Source organism: Oncorhynchus mykiss, chromosome 3, assembly GCF_057628025.1.
Source record: "Oncorhynchus mykiss isolate SJ-2025 chromosome 3, ASM5762802v1, whole genome shotgun sequence".
NCBI lineage: Eukaryota > Metazoa > Chordata > Actinopteri > Salmoniformes > Salmonidae > Oncorhynchus > Oncorhynchus mykiss.
In genome coordinates, this window is record NC_143024.1 from 56,978,152 (window position 1) to 56,986,750 (window position 8,599).

The 8,599-nt window shown below is 43.2% G+C and overlaps 1 long non-coding RNA gene across 2 annotated transcripts; it reads right to left on the minus strand.

The window, feature by feature from the left end:
- Positions 1-249: 249 nt before the first annotated feature.
- LOC149984619 (uncharacterized) lies at positions 250-5,301 on the minus strand. Of its 2 annotated transcripts, none has more exons than XR_016494721.1 (2): positions 4,993-5,301; positions 250-621 (listed from the first exon to the last, which is right to left on the minus strand). It is a non-coding gene; the product is annotated as an uncharacterized LOC149984619 (long non-coding RNA). The 2 variants fall into 2 exon arrangements; XR_016494722.1 differs by lacking the exon at positions 4,993-5,301 and adding an exon at positions 4,284-4,935.
- Between the last annotated feature and the right edge of the window lie 3,298 nt (positions 5,302-8,599).

Genomic DNA, 8,599 nt, shown 5'->3' on the forward strand with positions numbered 1-8,599 from the left:
TCAGTGAGTGTAGCTATTAAGTTAAGTTTGAGCATCTTAGCAATACAATGTCTTCTATACAGCTGTCAACGTTCTACAAGGAAAGAGCCAATTAATCATTGGTATAATCATTAACCAGATTACCCCGGATACCAGAATTTGATGAGTGATAACTCAGTTTTAGAATTAATCTAAAAACCTATTGACATTCAAAATAGACTTTGTTTAGACATTCAGCCTGTATTATAGTTTTATAACCAGAGACAAATCTTCATCGGCACAGTATTTATTTATTCGGAGTGGTACATGCATTCACACAGTCTTGATTTATGGGATCCTTCCCAATATATGATTGATATGTCATAAAATCCCAAGTTCTTACTTAAAAGTTTATGGAAAAACTGTACTTGTCCTCATAATCTACAGCTGTAATGTCATCAATCAAATCAAACATATTTATATAGCACATTTCTTACAATAAATGCATTTCAAGGTGTTCAGTCGTTGGATGCGGTGTTGTCTATAAAGGCATTCAAAATGTCTACAGGGATGGATGTGCTGGAGTCATGGCTTTGGGTCACGGAGTCTGGGATCCTGGGAGCCTCACCGGATGGTCACAGCAGTGGTGAAGGTCAAGTGCCCCTATGGTGCAAGCAAGGGACCTTACTGTTTCAGTATGATATGTTGGATAAATGAATAAAGACAGACACCAATGTCATGTTCAATAGCCTTGTTCAAGCATTGTACAAATTCCTACACGCGGAGTCCGGGGAATAGTCCGGCTAGTCGATTACCTATCAACTAGACTCCGTAAAATCATCCTTTTCAATAGAAAGTGCAAACATAACGGCATAACATTCAGTTATTAACAGTCAAGTCATAACAATTGAAAAAGCATGACATTTTCTTTTTACTTCAGTTATCATCTCTTTTTTAATTTAAGTTTATTTTTATTTATTTTTATAAAACAGAGGACAAGTTAACACAGTCTCTTGCTTACAGAGTAAGCCTGTCCTATGGCTTGCACAGCCAACCCTCCCATGAGTAAGTATTTGCTCTGACAGGGGTAAGATTAGGGCCACGAGCTGGAGAGCATGGTGGGGTAGATCCCTCACCTTCAGTTGGCTCATGTTTCAATTCTGTGCCCATTGCCCTTAGGCCTGGACTCTGATCCAGCTCATCTAGGTGAGTGTATGGTGTGTTCTGGTTTGTCTGCTCTGCTACGCGCAGATCCACCCGATTGCGACAATAGAGGGAGCCACCAACATCCACCAGGTAAGAACGTGGTGCAACTCTGTAGGCACGTGCCCAGCCTCCAAAGTCCTGTGTGGTCTCCCGTCAGTGGTTTCATCCTTATCGTTTCACCCACCTCCAGCTCTTGTAGGTCTCGCACAGTCCGGTCGTAGAAGCACTTAGCGGGCTGCTTTCTGTGACGCAGTTGTCCGTGACGCCAACCATGACGCAGGGCTCAAGTAGCTTGTTAGCTGCGGGGATAGTAGTCTTCAGACATCTGGACAGAAGGTGTTGTGCTGGGCTGCTGTTCATGTTTTCGGTGGGTGTGTTCCTCCACCGTAAGATCACTTTCCATGGGTCGTTGCTGTCATGCAAGGCCCTGCTTAACAGTTTTTTTGCAATCTTGGCAGCTGACTCTGCCTTGCCATTTGCTTTTGGGTGTCTTGGAGAGGAGGTCACGTGGTCAAACTCCCATTCTGAGGCGAAACTCTTGAACTGTGCAGTGACTTGTGGGCCATTGTCCGTGATGACCTTGTCAGGCTGACCTTGCCTTGCAAACTATGCCTTGCAGCGCTTTATGACCGTCTCTGCAGACAAGTCAGGGAGCAGTTAAAAAGGTTAAAACATTTTTAAAAAGGTGTTCGTTCTTGTCAGTGTGCTGCCTGATCTGGGCTAGGCGGTGATCTGTGACGTTTAAGTAGTTTGCCTTTATTGATCTGTTGAACATCTTCTTGTTCCTGCTGTAGCGAACAGATGGCATGCTGCTGATAGGCAGTGCCTCTGCCTGTACATTGTGCTGTTGCCCTGCTCAGTGTGTCGCTGATGTACATCTCTGGTCCTGGCTTGTAGATGACCTTCAGGCTGTAGTTTTGCAGAGTCAGGAGCATGCTTTGAAGCCTCTTGGGCGCGTTGAGGAGAGGTTTACTGAATATGGCAATGAGTGGTCTATGGTCAGTTTCAGCAGTGACCAGCTCTCGACCATACAAGTAGTGATGGAAGCGCTGGCAGGAGAAGACGATGCTGAGGCACTCTTTCTCAATATGTGCATAGTTTTGTTCGGTGGGGGTGAGCGCTCTCGAGGCAAACGCAACAGGCTGGCCTGCATAAGGCAGCACCCAAGTCCCCTTTGGCTGGAGTCACTCTGGGTTGTGACAGGATTTGTGACTTCGTAGTAGCGCAACACTGGCATAGATGAAGCCAGAGATTTCATCTCATTTACTGCGGCCTCATGTTTGGGTAGCCAGTGCCATGATGTGTCTTTGTCCAGCAACCGGCGTAGAGGCTCACAGACTGCTGAGAAGTGTGGCATGAACTTTGCAAGATAGTTTGCAAATCTGATGAGACACTGTACTTCTTTTGCATCAGACGGGTTTGGCATGTCGTGGATCGCTCTGACTTTGTCTGGGTCTGGCTTCAGGCCTTTTGCCGAGAGAATGTGGCCATGGAAGTGGACGTCTTTCACCTTGAACTGTAGCCTCATCAGGCCAAGATGAAGCTTAACTGATCGGCAGTGCTCCATCAGTGCCAGGAGCTTCACATCATGGTCGCGTTCCGCTTCTTCGTCTGTGTCACCACAGCCTATGATCAGGACATCATCGGCGATGGGTTCAATGCCCTTGAGCCCAGCCAGTAACCCGTACTGCTTACGTTGGTATACCTCAGGCGCCACTGAGACACCAAACGGGAGCTTGAGCGAGCGTTTCCGACCCCAGGGGGTCCAGAAGGTAGTCATGAAGTAGCTTTCTTCGTCCAGCTTGCATTGAAAGAATGCATCTCGGGCATCCACCAAGGTGAAAATCCTGGCCTTGGGAAGCTTGTAGAGGACATCCTCTAGTGTCGGCATGATGTAGTGGGATCGTTTCAGTGCTTGGTTCAGATGCTTTGGGTCGATGAAGACCCTCAGCTTCTCTGTTTTATTCACAATGACCATATGGCCGTTGGTTCAGTCAGTTGGTTCAGTCACAGATGTCATGTGGCCATCGGCCTCATACTTGTCCAGCTGGGCCTTCACAGCCACTTTCATTGCAATGGGCACATTGCGAGGAGCACACGGGACTGGAATGACGCTCTCATCCAATTCAACGTGTATCTCCCCAGGCACTGATTCAACAGGCCTGTTGAAAACATTGTCATATCTGCTGAGTAGTTGTTCTTTGGACAGGGGTCCATGCTGGACATGCTCCATAATGTGCAGGTCATTTGGTACGGTGAACTGCATCAGTCCCAGGTGTTCGCATGTAGAGCCTGAGAGGAGAGGATGTTGACTTGTTTCCACAATCTCAAACTACAGCTTGTGTTTGCATCCCCGAATTACACATTTGGTCTCAAAGATGCCCATAGAGCTCATTAGCTCTCCTGAGTACAGCTTTAGTCTAGTATCGCTGGGCAATAGATGTGCGTCAGGTGCCATATTGATTTTGTCTTCGTAGCTCATTACGTTGCATGTAGCACCGGAATCCAGTTGACATTGTTGTGTAATCGTAGTTTCACAAACCATTTCTTCCCTCGAGTGTACAGCCCCAATGGATTCATGCATGTAAATGTCACGTTCACTGATCTGCTCTGAACATTGAGTGACATCATCAACACAGTGAATCTTGCCCTCACTCACTCTTCTTTTGCCTTTGAGACACACTTTTGCAAAGTGATTATTAGTTCCACAAGCTCTGCATGGTTTTCCGTAGGCAGGGCAGTGCTCTTTGCCTCGTGCGTGTGTATTTACATTCTATGGGGCTCTCTGTGTTCACCGTTCGTGGTGAATTACTCTGCCTCGGTTAGTTTTGTGTGAATGCCTGCCTGGCAACAGCGTGAACAGTATCAACGTCAGTGCGTGGGGTTTTGATTTCCATTGCTTTCATTCTCATGTCAGTGACTTCAGCAGTGCGGCACATTTCATTGGAAATTACTAATGTTAAGCCTCTCTCTTAGTAGACGCCGGCGTGTATCCTCATTTGCAATTCCCAGTACTATTTTGTCACAAATCAATTAATCTTTCAATCTCCCGTATTCACAAGTAGGGGATGTTTAAAAAAAATCTCAATCTCTGCTTACAAAGTTGTGTACGGACTCACCCTCTTCCTGTTTGCAGCTTCCAAAAACGAACCACTCGAAATTACGTTCCTGGCGGGTTTGAAGTAATTCACCAATATAGCCTTTGCATCACATTGTTGCCGTGCTGTGAGGGTGAGATTGTGCCGGTAGATATGCCTGCAATCGCTGCCCATTACACTCCTCAGAGTTGCGGCTTGGACCTCGTTGGGTTTCTCATGTAGACAGGTCGCCAGCGCCTAGTCCTTGAATTCATCCCTGAAGTTGTCCCAATTAGTATTCCAGTCCCCTGTGAGAACCATGGGATTTGGTGGCGGAATGTTCGCTGCCATAGCGATGGAATAGGAGATTTCTTTGCCTTCAACCATCTAGGTAGGTAGTGATTCTAGCTAGCCAGCTAACAACGTGTTGATCAGTGTTGTGACTAGGAGTAGGAAATGGCGTGTGTTCGCGTAACTGAGCCTATACTGTACTTAACTACAAAAATAACAAACGTGTGGTTTTCGAGCCACCTCTGATACCATGTTTCAGTATAATATGTTGGATAAAGGAATAAAGACCGACACCAATGTCAAGTTCAATAGCCTTGTTCATGCATTGTACAAATCCCTACACGCGGAGTCCGGGGAACAGTCCAGCTAGTCGATTACCTATCAACTAGACTCCGTAACACTTATCATTGAAGAGGCAGTGAAGTCGAAGGATTTCTATATCAAGGAGGGAGGGTCTTACCACTTCCGTGAAGACCATCCTTACTGGCACCAGGTCCAAGGACAGCTCCACATCACTGGAAGGAAATACATGCTTCTTTGTTGTGTGGACCACCAAAGCCTCCATCACCATCACCATTAGCATGACGACCTCTTAGACTCATATTGCTCCTCCTGTCAGTGCCTATTTTCAAGGAAGCCAATGGTACAACAATATTACACATTGTTCATACACACACACACACACACACAATAGGCTCCCAGAATATATGTTATATTCAGTGGCGACCCGTCATTCAGGGTCGCTACTGTGAGGATTCTGTGTTATGCACTATAGCCCTTACCATGTCATATGTGATGGAATATTATTTGCTGTTGGCTTGTGTGGGTATATGTGTTATGCAACATAGCTGACTTGAGACATTGTTAACAGTTTCAGGGCCATGGGCCTTTCTCGTGATGGAAAAATACAGAATAACATGAAGACAGGAACTGTGCAATGAGTTGTGGGGGCACATTCAGAACGTAGTGTTGCGAGAACAAACAGTATTTTGTTAGATAACAGGAGCAAGGTGTGAGATAACTGTATTGAGTGTGCGAACGTATAGATATTCTACACAACTTCAACGTCTGACCCCTGAAGCGCTTAGGGGGCTGGGACCAGCTCGGGCGGCAACAATCAACGATAGGCTGAGTGAGTTTAAACCACGCCCAGTCTCTACTCTGACAGGACGGCTCGGAAGCAGGAACTACTTCTGTCAAGAGTATATTATAATATCTTTGTCAGGAACAAGTCAGTTCTCTGTTTGCCCTGCGAGGTGGGACAGAGAGCCCGTATATACGAAAATTGCATTTACCACTTATTGCTTAGCTAATAAAAAATACATAGCATAAAATCGGTGACTCAGTGTCATACTTATCCTGATACCAGATTTGATTGACGCAACCCTAACACTACCCACCTATTTTAAGTCCCACACTTTCAAGTATTTTTTTTTAAATATTGCCTGTTTTGCTTGTTATTTTGGCATTAATATGTGTCATTCAGTTAATAAAGCCCCATACAAACAAGCTTTTTTGCTTTCTTGAGTAAGCAGGTCTAAAATGCAGGTGTTTCAGCCTAGCTCAGTGCTTTCTGTGGTGGTGGGGCTAGCCAGCAGAAAATACAGAATGTTGTGCCTGATTGGCTCAGTTTTCTGTCATGATTGAATCAATTTTCTGTCACTCATGGGACAGTACATCATCCCCAATTATAAGGTTAGAGCTAAAAAAAAAATGTAGCCCCTTGTGTGCTGCCATAGAATTATATTAGAAGTGCCCATCCAAGAAGGATCAAGATCATTGGCCACAGATATAACGTGATTTGATGTCATTCTATCTACAGTAGCTTTGATTGGACTCATGTCAACATCTTACTTTCAAAGTCTTAGTTAGCAGTCATCATCAGTTGTCATCAAGTCCACAATCATTTTTAATCCTTGTCATATGAAGATAAATAATGAAGAGAAATTATAGATGAAACGTATCGGTGGACATCGTCCATTGTACATAAAGATTACACAACAAGTTGGAAATCGCAAATTCAACGATGAGTCGTTTGGAAGGAATCAGTGGCTAACTGCAAGTGTTGCAAAGAAACCACCATGTCAACATCATACTTTTAAAATCTTAGCTAGCAAGCTAGCAGTTGTCGCCATGAATCAAGTCGACAATCAAATCCTTTTCAATCCTTGTCATATGAAGAGAAATTAGAGATAACATGTCTTGATTCTCATTGGCCATTGCACATAAACATTACACAACAAGTTGGAAATCGCAAATTCAACAATGAGTGGTTTGGGAAGGAATCAGTGGCTAACTGCGAGTTCAAGAGAACAGGGAACTCTGAGAAAAACAAGCTACTACTGGGAAAATACGTTTTGAATGGTCATTCAAACCTGTATTGTAAATCCGGCATCTTTCTCTTTGATGACAAAATTTGCCCACGAAGAACCGCCGCACCACTTTTCTGTTCAAGCACATCACAACGTGAGTCCAAAAATGTCTTATGCTGCTTCATACATTATATAGGATGCCAGATAGTATTACTTTAGCTACAGTATACATATCTAAGTGTATGTTGTGTAGTAGAGGTTGACCGATTTAATCGTCATGGCCGATTTAATTAGGGCCGATTTCAAGTTTTCATACCAATCGGTAATCAGCATTTTTGGATGCCGATTACGGAACGGTTCCGTATTTCACTGAAAGAATAAACATTTTGTTTTTGAAATGATAGTTTCCGTATTTGACCATATTAATGACCAAAGACTTGTAGTTCTGTGTTTATTATATTATAATTAAGTCTATGATTTGATATTTGATAGAGCAGTCTGACTGAGCGGTAGTAGGCAGCAGCAGGCTCGTAAGCATTCATTCAAACTTAACTGCGTTTCCAGCAGCTCTTCGCAATGCTTGAGGCACAGCTCTGTTTATGACTTCAAGCCTATCAACTCCTGAGATTAGGCTGGCAATACTGAAATGCCTATTAGAACATCCAGTAGTCAAAGGTTTATTGAAATACAAATGGTATAGAGAGAAATAGTTGACGCGTCATAATTCATATAAGAACTACAACCTAAAACTTCTTAAGTAGGAATATTGAAGAACTGGGAATATTGAACCACCAGCTTTCATATGTTCTGAGCAAGGAACTTAAACGTTAGCTTTTTTACATGGCACATATTGCACTTTTACTTTCTTCTCCAATACTGTGTTTTTGCATTGTTTAAACCAAATTGAGCATGTTTCATAATTTTTTTGAGACTAAATAGAATTTATATATTATAGTAAGTTAAAATAAGTGTTCATTGTCCATTCAGTATTGTTGTAATTGTCATTACATATATATATATATATATATATACACACATATATATACACATACATATACACATTATACACACATATATACATACATATACACATCGGCCGATTAATGACACATGGTCCTCCGATGATCGGTATCGGTGTTGAAAAATCATAATCGGTCGACCTCTATTGTGTAGTAAGCTATTAGTAGTCCATGTGCCTCACCCTAATAATTTGGTCTATTTTCACCAAGGTGGTATTGTGAACACATCGTTAGTGGCCGGTGTGTACTCGTTTGCCTATAACCTGTTTTAGAGAAATGTAATCATCGTATATTGTTAGAGCTTTCATTGTCTGTTTATATGTAAGAACGGACCATGTTCTGAATTCTGTCGCTGTACATTTCAAAAGTGCTGAACAAAGAGTTATATTGACTACCTCCGTCGTCTCTCGCTCATTGATGTCTTGATCGAAATTATAGATGGCCTCTTGTCCGCTTGTCGTCCCCTTATGCCATAGTTTGTGTTACATCTCAATTGTCCGTAGAAACCACAGTTTAAGCAAGGCAGTCATATCTGCTATGTTTTTTTGAAAGGCAGTAAATGAGGTTGAATGAACTGTAGCGGTAGTAAGGTGTTGGGACTGCTGTTGGGACTCTGCTGTTGGGACAGCTTTATGTAGGCCCTAACAGTTTGTGGGCACAGTTTGTTACCGTTATAGTGCAATTCATGTGTTTTTTAGTGTTGTGTTGTTGCTTTGCTGGCATGCATCCCACATTT